The 12,088-nt window shown below is 51.4% G+C and overlaps 1 pseudogene; it reads right to left on the bottom strand.

Moving 5' to 3' along the window:
- Window positions 1–8,738: 8,738 nt before the first annotated feature.
- Window positions 8,739–10,946, bottom strand: LOC123139589 (uncharacterized; annotated as a pseudogene).
- Window positions 10,947–12,088: the final 1,142 nt, after the last annotated feature.

The raw sequence follows: 12,088 nt of genomic DNA, 5'->3' as shown, positions 1-12,088 counted from the left end.
AAGTTCAGCTCAATCACCAGGGTTGTCTCTGTCCTGAATGAAGGAATTCAGCAAAATTAAGCAGGTTCAGCTGAATCACAGGGTTTTGTCTCTGTCCTGAATGGCATGCGATCGAGCACATAATTTGGCTCTGTCCTGAATGGAAGGCGATCAAGCGACTGGGTGGTGCGGCTCGGCGACCGGCGGTGCAGGCGGCTCGGCGACGGGTGGGTGGGGGGGGGGGGGGGGGGGGGGGGCGGGTTGACGGTGGACGAAGCTGAGGACGGCTGGCGTTCCCCCTCAGCGCGGGCGTCCACTCTCTGTTGGCCTTGCGGCCCGAGCTCCACACCCCGTGGCTCCGGCGCAGGTCCGGAGCTTAAGCACCAGCCAGGCAACCAACTGGATGGAGGCAGAGGCGGCGCCCACCAAGTTGGGTACCTGTAGAAGCTCCTACAATTTCAGCATGGTGGACTAGGCCACTTGGTTCGTAGCACACAAGGAAGGAATCGTGGCACAAACATACAGCATGATGATGAGTGAGCCGGAGGGTGTGGCACTTACCATGATGTAGACCCTTACGTGCCGGCCGGTAACGGAATAAGCGGTCCAGACTCCACCATTTGCCAATGAAGCAAGCCCCTGCTGCCATGACAGGCGGCCCACCTCCCTGTGCCTCAGAGCTTGGTACTGCAAACGCAACAACATGCTGGGTTACTGTAAACCGTGTGAGACAAACATATATATATATATATATATATATATATATATATATATATATATATATATAGCACAATGCGGGAAAGCAGTACAGGGTAGATGGGCTCACCGCCCTCCAGAGTGGGATCGTATACATCGCGATGCCCGACAGCATGGCAGCCCAACCCATGAAGGTCCTCGACCAGATGTGGTTGTGCACGCTCATGCTCAGGAGCAGCCCAAGCAGCACGATGCTCACGGCCACGGCTCCGGCGAGGGTGAGCAGAGGTATCAGACGGCGGCCAGCGGCGACGTAGCACAGGAACAGCACGACGTAGACGAACTCTACAAACACTCCAACTCCATTCGCGATCATCACAGGGGTGTTCGTCTCGTCGCCGAGGGTCGGGATGCCATAGATCAGCCATGTGGCCGCATTGAACATGACGAACGTGTACGAGTATGGCTCCTCGTTCCCCACATGCTTCTCCCTGATCATTTTCACAAAGTTTTGGCCTGTGTTTGCATCATATACATCCATCAGCACGGGTAGACAATACATGAGAAATATGATAATGTATATCAACAAAGAACTGAAATACTGGATGTGTATGTTCCAGCTATTTAGACTCAACCATCCATCAGTTCAGTTGGAGCAGGAGCAGATAATGCATGAGAAATGTGAAACATATATCAACAAATGAAGCTGAAATACTGAATGCTTATGTTCCAGCTATTTAGATTCAGCTATCCATCAGTTCGGGCATTATAACACAAGAAGACGCACAAATTAGAGATCAGCCTGAAGAGAGCACGGGGAGCAGAGCAAGGCAAAGCAGTGCGCAAGAATGGCATCAGTGCGCGAGAATGGCACTGGGCAATTGGCGCGAGAATGGCTTACACGGTGGTGCGCGGGGGTTCACTCTCTAGGGGGAGCCGCAGCCATGGCGTCGGGGCACTCAGCGCACGGACGCACCGGTCGCGCCGCGAGCTCAGTTTGTACATGCGCCGGGGCTTTGTGTAGGCCAGCAAGGCTCTCGGCGCTGAGTACGTCCGGCGCGCAGCGGCGCGAGGTCGCCGCCGCATGGAACTGAATGGCGTGCTCGTGGAGTGCACAACTTGTCTTGTGTGTCGACTTCGGCCGGTCGCGTGCCGCTGCTGTGGGATACCCGCAGCAGTTGTGTGGTGCACGCGCGGTGCATGTGTCGGCACCGGCACCGGCGCCGCCGCACGGGTGCGCTCGTGACATGGGGAGGCCGGCGAGGCGCGGCGCTGGGGCGACGCCAGGCCGGTCTGCTTCTGCCACGGCGACATCCGGGCACGCCGCGCGGGTACGGGCCAGACCGGGCCGCCCCTGCCGAGGCGGCATAGGTGCACACCACGCGCTGGCACATCTCCAGGCCGGTCCGCGCCACGAGTTCACCGACCCTGCTCGGAAGATGACTCGTTGTACATCTCTGCCAGGTCGCGGCCGGCGCCGGCTATGCTCCAATGCACATGGTTTTTGTGAGCGAGATCGATCGCCCGCCGGCCGCCGGTCCTAGTCTTGCGCTAGCAGGTGGGCGGATGGTATGGGGTGCTACCGTGTACGTGCGCTCGGGTTTCGTAGGCCGGCGAGGCCAGCGGCGCTGGGTGTGCTCGCGCCTCGCTGTAGTAGTGCTCCACCGGGAGAGGTGTAGTGCCGCCACTGCCGTGTACGCAGTGCGCGCGCCATCGGTCGCAAGAAGTGATGTGCCGGCACCGGCGCTGGGGTGCGGCGGCGGCGCGCGGATGCGGTTTGAGGTGCAAGTGCCAGCCCCGGCGCTGGGGTGCGGCGCGGGCGCGCGGGGTGCGCTCGCGTCGGCGTGATGTGATCTGTATGTTGGCGAGGACCGGCGGTGGGTCGTGTAGACGTCGCCGGCGTAGGGTGAGAATTGAGGACTTACACCGGAGAAAAGATGAGCAAGAACGCCGTGGCGACGCCGCAATAGCCTAGCACCAGCTGAACGCCGTCCACGTCCGGCGAAGGTCCCGGCGCCGGCGCCACCATCCTGCCCTCTCGCTCCCTCCGCCTCTCTCTCTCTCGGATGATTAGTGCGGCGTGTTCTGTCTGGGTGTATTGGGGTGTAAATAGCCAACCCGACGTCTGACAGTAAGCCAGTCTTTTTCTTTTTGGACGTTAGACTTACTTTATTTCTGTTTTCTCAAAATAAAACAATGTATCAACACAATTAACTTTAATTGCCGTTAGTTTCAAATAATTACACAAAAACACAACTTTGGTAAATATTTCGGCAATTCACCAAAGTAGATGAGTTTTGCAACATATATCTCATAATTACGAGTCTAATTATGAGAAATATGTTTTCTACCATGCATGCTATATGTTCATCTACTTTTTTAACATAGTACAAACACAGACGCTCATACATACACGCCGACACTCACCCCGATGAATGCACCCACACTCTACCTGTATGAGCATCTGCAAGAGACCGAGCCGACACATCGTCTTGAGATTGACGAAGTCGTCACAGACACCTTCATAATCGGCGGGAACGTATTATCCCATTGAACGTAGATCGCCGAAAGTCCTGAAATAAAATAAGGAAAATGCGAGCACCAAAGTCAAGTCTAGGACTTGAACCCTGGTGAGCTGGGGATACCATTGTCCTTTTAACTATGCAACTACAGGTTGGTTTGCCATGCGTTCATCTACTAGCAGTTGTGACTGTTGGAAATATGCCCTAGAGGCAATAATAAAAGTATTATTATATTTCAATGTTCATGATAAATGTCTTTTATTCATGCTATAACTGTATTATCCGGAAATTGTAATACACGTGTGAATACTTAGACCACAATATGTCCCTGGTGAGCCTCTAGTTGACCAGCTCATTGTGATCAACAGATAGTCATGGTTTCCTGACTATGGACATTGGATGTCGTTGATAACGGGATCACATCATTAGGAGAATGATGTGATGGACAAGACCCAATCCTAAGCATAGCATAAAAGATCGTGTAGTTCGTTTTGCTAGAGCTTTGCCAATGTCAAGTATCTCTTCCTTAGACCATGAGATCGTGTAACTCCCGGATACCGTAAGAGTGCCTTGGGTGTATCAAACGCCACAACGTAACTGGGTGACTATAAAGGTGCATTACAGGTATCTCCGAAAGTAGCTGTTGGGTTGACACGGATCGAGACTGGGATTTGTCACTCCGTATGACGGAGAGGTATCACTGGGCCCACTCGGTAATGCATCATCATTATGAGCTCAATGTGACCAAGGTGTTGGACACGGGATCATGCATTGCGGTACGAGTAAAGTGACTTGCCGGTAATGAGACTGAACAAGGTATTGGGATACCGACGATCGAGTCTCGGGCAAGTAACGTACCGACTGACAAAGGGAATTGTATACAGGGTTTGATCGAATCCTCGACATAGTGGTTCATCCGATGACAACATCGAGGAGCATGTGGGAGCCATCATGGGTATCCAGATCCCGCTGTTGGTTATTGGCCTGAGAGCGTCTCGGTCATGTCTGCATGTCTCCCGAACCCGTAGGGTCTACACACTTAAGGTTCGGTGACGCTAGGGTTATTAGGAAGACTAGTATGTGACTACCGAATGTTGTTCGGAGTCCCGGATGGGATCCTGGACGTCACGAGGAGATCCGGAAGGGTCCGGAGGTAAAGATTTATATATGGGAAGTTGTCAAACGGACACCGGGAAGATTCGGGGTCATACCGGTATTGTACCGGGGCCACCGGAAGGGTTCCGGGGGTCCACCGGGAGGGGCCACCCCTCCCGGGGGGCCACATGGGCTGCGTGGGGCAGGGAGCCAGCCCCTGGTGGGCTGGCCGCACCCCCCCCCCTTGGGCCCATGCGCCTAGGGTTGAGGGGGAACCCTAGAGGGGGCGCCCCCCTTGGCTTGGGGGGCAAGCCACCCTCTCCCCCTCTCCCCTTGGCCGCCGCACCCCCCCTAGATGGGTTCTAGGGGGCCGGCCCCCTTCTCCCTTCCCCCTATAAATAGAGGGGTGAGGGGAGGGCAGCCGGACCATCCTCCAAGGCGCAGCCCTCCCCACCCCAACACCTCTCCTCCTCCGTTGTGTGCTCGGCGAAGCCCTGTCGGAGTACTGCCTCTCCACCATCACCACGCCGTCGTGCTGCCGGTGGAGCTGTCTTCCTCAACCTCTCCTTCCCCTTGCTGGATCAAGAAGGAGGAGACGTCTCCCGTCCCGTACGTGTGTTGAACGCGGAGGTGCTGTCCGTTCAGCACTTGGTCATCGGTGATTCGAATCACGTCGAGTACGACTACATCATCACCTTGCAAGCTTCCGCACGCGATCTACAAGTGGTATGTAGATGCAAACTCTCTCCCTTGACTCGTTGCTTAGATGAACTCATAGATGGATCTTGGTGAAACCGTAGGAAAATTTTTAATTTTCTGCAACATTCCCCAACAGTGACTCATGCCACATTTTCTGGTTTTAGCAAAAAAAATTGTCTTGTTTCATAGCGTCAGGGTATTTCCAACGTCATGCATCAAAATGTTCGAAGGTGCGGTTCAAACACTTGGTGTCATCCAGCACCCACTCATCAAACGTCAGTTGACATGTCCTCACTTCCGAATTCCTCTAAACCAGAAAAAAGTTGTGGTTTTTTTTGGGGGAGTCTGAACGGCAGCCACGTCAGACTCGGACCCATCCCCCCCCCCAATCCGTCCGTTTCTTATTTTGTATCCGCACCCACCAAGATTGCCATCGCCTCTACAACACTCCAGGCGTCGCCTAGTTCTTGTCGGACCTCTGCTGCTCCACTCAGGCACCATGTACTTTGCTATCGTTGCACCATGGATTTGGTCGAAACCTAGGTATCGTTTGCCCCATGCCGACATCGTCCATGTAAGACACCACACCCGACAAGTGTTCAGCCAAATGCCATTGAGATTTTTTTTTGACTTGGTTGGCCACAAGTGCGGAGTTTGTAGGTATGAAGCAAAAGGGAATGATATTTTGGCAACATGTGCACTCTTGGTTTCATGAGCACAAGCACTAGACACCCTACAATTTGGATGTGATCCATGATCGCATTGCGAAGTCACTACTCTATTGGTGATACGCCATTTAAATGTTTTCATGAAGTATTGCAATGCGATTGCACAAGTGAAAAAAAATGTGGTCAATGGGTGCGTCAATCATGTAGATCGTAAGTTTTGTTTTTTTGTTCCCTACGCGTTGGTTAATTCATTGATTCACTCATTGTTGCAACTTGGTAATCACGTCATTGTATAACCCAGAGGTGTTGTCATGATGTACCTAAGGATGAAGGGCGAGCTCTTAACATCGACTCATTGTTGGATGAAGGTAAAGTGGTAGCTCACGGTGAACAACGTGTGTCGGTGAAGAAGTTCAAGCTCGAGGAGAAAAAGGTTGAGACGAAGGCAGCTCTGTAGGTGTATGGTTGAATTTGAATCGATGGATTTAAAATTTTGTTGAACATCCGGCATTTTTATTAAGATTTAATTGTATGGTTGAATTGCTACCGATCGGTGAGTCAAATTGAGTCAAAGTGGTTACGTGTAATTACCTCTACTCTCTTCACCGCACAAGTTCAATCTCTGCGACACTGAACGATACTTGTAAAAAATTTATGCAAGGAAAAATACATGAATGCCGCAACAGTGTTTAAAGAATAAATTAACAAACAAAACTAATATAAACATACTAATGCCACGAGATAAGCTTCCATGCACCGCACATGGGCGGTTTCTGGGATTCTCGTTTTCTTTTGCGAAAAACTTCCCTGCTTTATCTCTGTGAATCCGTAGCTGGCAGGGCAGTTGGCTACATGCCAAGGATCGTATCCTGTGTTGCTTTTGACCAAACTGAAACCGACTCTCTTGCCTCTGCTGTCCAGCCCTCGCTTCGTGGGGTTCACCTAAAATCTCTTTTTGGACTCAAAAAAAAAAAACTAAAATCTCTTTTGCCTCCTCTATTCGTACGTATGTTCTAACCTTTGGGAAGAAAGAAAAAGAAATAGGCAGTGCGTGTATGGTTCTTTGTTTAAAATTGTACGTATGGCTTTTCTATCGATGAGGTTAACAATCAGGCTATAAATACCAATAATCATTTTTTTTTGAAACAATACCGATAATCCTAGACATGTGAGGTTATTTTGGGTTTGCTACGGTGCCCCTTGGTTAACTATCTCTCTCCATCTTGAATTTTATGGTGGGCTCATCCCTTAACTAGTCATTAGCTTCCAACTAATCCCATTTGTAGTGTTCATAAAAACCAGTTCTAGCATTACTCATAAAATACTCCCTATTGCATCTTATATTTTGATATGGAGGGAGTACACAACTTCAAATCAACTATTGTTAGGACTGAAACTATCCTTGATGCGCGACGGAAGATTGGGGTGACCCGATCATGCTTGTCACATTCTGATCGCAGTTCACACGCGCTGATTGAACATTGAGTAGCTCCGTCGCACTGATGGACACATGGAGGATGCTCATGGGTAACTAATATGGTTCCTAATTACTCATGACCCGAAAGAGAAGAGTTGCTTATGTAAAAGCAATATTTTCAATTTGACTTATCTCGCAGTGTCTTGTCTTGCACATACTCCGTTCCGTGAATGGTTCATCTTCGATTGATATGGCTAGGTTGTCGTTGCAAAGCATCGTAACAATTTCTCATGCAGTGTACAAAAAAAATGTTTGCTCTTAGAGTAAAATAAAATGTAAAATTTGACGGATCTCAATGTGGATCAACAGTTCTCTACGTGGTCTGAGAACTAAGAGGTCCTAGGGGATTGAGAGTCAGTCACGACAAGAAAACAAAACCACTAACGATGTGAAAGAGTCTAGTAACAAAACTGCAAACTCAATCTAAGATGCAGTGTAAAAGATTCGATAATTGCATAAAGCTCGTTGGAGAAGTAGATAGTGCTTCCATACAAACAAAGCTAAAACAATAACATCCCCTTGCTATTTTTTTAAAAGAACTACATGAATAATAAATCAATCAGTCTATACCCCTCGGGATTCCCAATAATTGCCTCGGTTAGAAAACGGCAGACAAGCATGAATCCAGACACGGCAATGAACAAGCCTATCATACCCACGACATGTCCCATGACACGCAATGCTCGACCGGCAAAGGTTGTCGGGTGGAACTGTACGGCGAGTAACATCAGGGTGAAAAAAATGGCGATGATAACAAGCTCGGCAAGGACCGCGTAGCACAAACACGCACATCTGCTGCATTGCTCGGGCTCCACGGCTGCGGCGAGTCCATCGGGATTAGGGAAGTCATGGGAGGGTATAAAAATCCTCTGTATCCATGTCCAAATCTGAGGCCGGTCGGGTTGTGCTCGGACTTGGACGTTGCCGCCATCTCCGACTTCGATGTCGATCATCTCTATACCATCCATGGTGTTGCTCGATTGATCGGGGAGATGAAATCAGAGAGAGAAACAGCGCCGCCGCCCTGCTTTTCACCAGAAATCAGTATGTAGCGCCGAACGGTACTTGTGGGCAAACGAATCAAAGGGGATCGATTCAAACCTCGGGAACGAAGTAGGCAACCCTCAAAATACAATGGCGTGCTCGCATGTATATCCGGATGGTTGGTTGTATTACAAGTACCGGCCGGACTATTGAATTTTCATTTTTTTGGGGATGACCCTTTAATTTAAACCGGCCGGGAGACAAATCCTAACAGACTGGGTGGGGTGGGGCCTCCTGACGCGCTGCTTGTCGCCATTTGACGTAAAATTTTCTCTCCTCCCCAATCCAAGGCCCAGTCCGGCGTAAGTACATGGCTTACGGAGATACACTGCTTTTGCTTTGGCTTGCTTTGTTGCGTGTATGGATAGCTGCCATTGTGACGCTGACGCACGTACGTCGCTGCAGCCAGCTGCCCCGCGCGTTTCCTTTCAAGACCGAGGTAATAGCACCCCAGGTACCCTAACTTATACATGATGTGACGATTTAGTCTCAAACTTACAAAATGCAACTTCACCATACCCCAACTTGCACCTCATGTGATGATTTAGTTCCCAGCCTATCACAGCCCGACAAGTGGCAGCCAGATGGTTGGACCGGTCAACGCACACACTTTTGCAGAAAACCCCCTGCCATTTTCTTTAATCAGCCCGCACACACTTTTGCAGAAAAAAAATAGATTTCTCGTTGTTGATCTTTCGCTGCCCTCTAGTTCAGCAGGTCAATCCCACTCATTTTGCCATCTCATATATGATTTGTTCCATTACTAGTATCATGCATCCTTTGGTTTCAGCTAGAGACCAAGCTAAGATTTTAATTCCCTTGTATTCCATAACTGGATGTTAAGGTGCAGTTAACTGAAGGAAACACTGACTGATCTGTGAATGAACTTGAAAAGAAATTTTGCTTCATGGCAAGGCATGGCAGGCGTTCGTACTACTAAGCTGAAGCCTAAAGGAACAAAAGTAACTTCCGTACTTGATTGTAACCTAAGAAACAAAAGAACGGCGAAGGACTGATGACTAGCTGCTGCTAATTAGACACAAGCAGCATTTTACAGCTGTTGTGCTACGTGTTACTACTGCCCAGCAGTCCTTTCACAGGATCGGCGAGCTGCTCGAGTTCCTCTCCCACGGCTTGGCCTGAGCGCCCTGGCCGGAGCCGAACTTCTCCGCCGCGCCGCTGCCGGTCCGGGCCATGCCGACCGCGCCGCCCATGGGATGCATGAACACGAGGAGGCCGGAGGCCCCTGCTCGTCGTTGCACCGGTGGGGCTCATCCCGAGCCCCAGGAAGTCCAGCGTGGCCGGCTTGACGCTGAACAGTGATGACTGGCCCATCATGAGCTCCGGCAAACCCATCGGACCGCCGGTAGAGTCGTATGGTAACCCAAGGACCAGCCCGGCCGACATCATCGGAGCTAGCTCGGGCTCCAACCATGGCGGACATTGCTCCAGCCACCCCTCCGGGAACTGCATTTGCATGGGCTCCTGGTGGTGGTGGTGCTGCTGCTGTTGATGCTGACCTGACGACGTCGACGCCGGTGACGACGACAAGATATCCAGGCCCAGCCCATGCAGGAACGAGGAGCTCGACGAGGTGGCGCCCATCTGCGCCGCCTTCTGAAGCAGCGACGTGGCTGACATGTGCGCCGACGGGGACGGTGACGGCGGCGGGAGCTGTTGCTGCCAGTCAGCCGCGGAGGCCGAGAACTGGGCGGACGCGGCGTCGGTCGCGAGGCACAGCGACGGGGGCTTGGCGGCCAGTGCGCGCTCCGGGTACTGCGATGCCTGGGCCACGGAAAACGACGCGAACATGCTGCCGAGGAGGCTCTGCGATGCGGCTGAGACGCTGCTGGTGCTGGCACTGACATTGGTGCCGTTGACCGAGGGCGGGGACGACATCAGCGGCGCCGGCGGTGTGTACTGGACGACGGGCTCAGGCGCGGCAGCGCCGATCTCCCGCTCTGCATGAAGCACAAGAGTATCAGCAAATCAGCAGCAAGATTCAGATCACAGATAATAAAAGATGATTAAGTTGGTGGTTTGGTGACTGTCGGCTATCTTGTTGATGATCTCCGCTCTTGACAGCTTCATGGTGCTTTCCTTGGTGGCCTTCAAATTAACCCACCACACCATATCATAGTACTTCAAGTTCTCCATGTACCGGCCGGTGCGAACAACTCCGGGCAACAGGTAGGGATGCACCACCATGAGGAACAACATGTGGTTGGAGAGCACTCGTATGTTGTCCCGGACCTCCTTGTCCGGGTCAGGGTCAGGGCCAGGGCACATGGAGAGGTAGAGATCGGTGGCGATGTGCCACACCATGATGCTACGGTCCAGCTCGGTGTCGTCGGCGATCCGTGTGAGATCCTCGTACATCTCTTTCTCCTTGAGGATCCACCTGCCCCGTGCATTCCTCAGATCTTCTATTTTCCTCTTCCTAATCTCCCTCAGCAGCAGAGTCTTGATGGCGTCAGAGACGGGGGCGGTGCTTGAGTAGTGCATCTTCTGCCATCGGTCCTTAAGTCCAATCATCTTGGCGATCTTGCGTCTCAGGTGGTCGTCCTTGTTGGCGTCGGTGCAGAGGTCCAGCATGTTGTACTGCCCAAGCGAGTCCAGGGAGGCACTCCTCCTTGCTCCAACTTTGAGCATCTGGCGGAGGCACATCACCGCATCACAGAGCCGGTGCCATCCCCGGGCATGGTAGGACACGCACGCCCAGGAAGACCCTGCCGCCCTAAGAGACGACGCGAGCTCCAATGCCATGGCTCCCACGAGCAGGACGTAGGTGACAGCGACGTCAGCTCTTGTGCTTCATGCAGTTAACTGCACCTTAACATCCAGTACTGCGTGTTAATTAGAGAAGACGACAGGGTGTTTCCTGCAAAAGTGCGGACGAAGACCGGTCAAGCCACCTGGCTGCCACTTGTCGGGCTGTGATAGGCTGGGGACTAAATCATCACATCTAGTGCAAGTTGGGGTATGGTGGAGTTGCATTTTGCAAGTTTGGGACTGAATTATCACATTCTGTGCAAGTTAGGGTACCTGGGGTGCTATTACCTCTTCAAGACCACATGGTCTGCTACGGGCGACGCGCGCATAGAAGTAATGTGGCAGCCCTTAATTAATTATTAACTAGGTACTTTTAAAAACACAATCGAGTAAACTTTAGCCTGTTAAAAAAATTTATAACACAACGATGATGCTCATACATAAGCATGTACACTCATTTCTCTGAACACACGCACACATACCCTATCCTATGAGCATCCCATCCATTGATTTGGCCATACATCCTAGTCAGCTGCCAGGTACAAGTAGACAAAAGTTTCATACTACACTAAACCAATAACAAGCCTTGGGAGTCTTTTTCAAATTAAACGAACAAATCTATGGTTCTATTCCCCTCCGTATTTCCGAGAAGGGCCTCGCCTATAAAACGAATAACAAGGAGTTCTCCAATGGGGGCAACAATGAGCAGTCCAATCATAGACATGATTCCTACAATTACACGAAACGCTTGACCAACAAAGGTTGTCGGATGTAAGTCTACGCAGAACATCTAAAGGCCGACGGAAGCGGCACCAACGATGAGCTCGGCGAGTATCACAAAGCACAAGAAGGCATGTCTGCTACATTGAGTGGGCTCCGCTGCCTCGACGGGTTCATCCGCTGGGTTAGGCTTGTCTTCATGAGGCATCACAATCCTCTCGATCCTCTCGCGCCATGTTTGAAAGAGACGTCGATCCGGTTGTGCTTCGCCGACGCCGTTGCCACCATGGTCGGGGTTTTCGCTGTTGCCACCATGGTCGGGGTTTTCGACGTCGATCATCTCTATGCCCTCCATGGCGTCGCTTGATTGCTTTTCTGCAGTATTGCTCGGATGCTCTGCCGGGAGAGATTGAAAT

Source organism: Triticum aestivum, chromosome 6B (genome assembly GCF_018294505.1).
Source record: "Triticum aestivum cultivar Chinese Spring chromosome 6B, IWGSC CS RefSeq v2.1, whole genome shotgun sequence".
NCBI lineage: Eukaryota > Viridiplantae > Streptophyta > Magnoliopsida > Poales > Poaceae > Triticum > Triticum aestivum.
The sequence above is the reverse complement of the archived record's forward strand: the minus strand, read 5'-3'. Positions and strand labels throughout refer to the sequence as shown.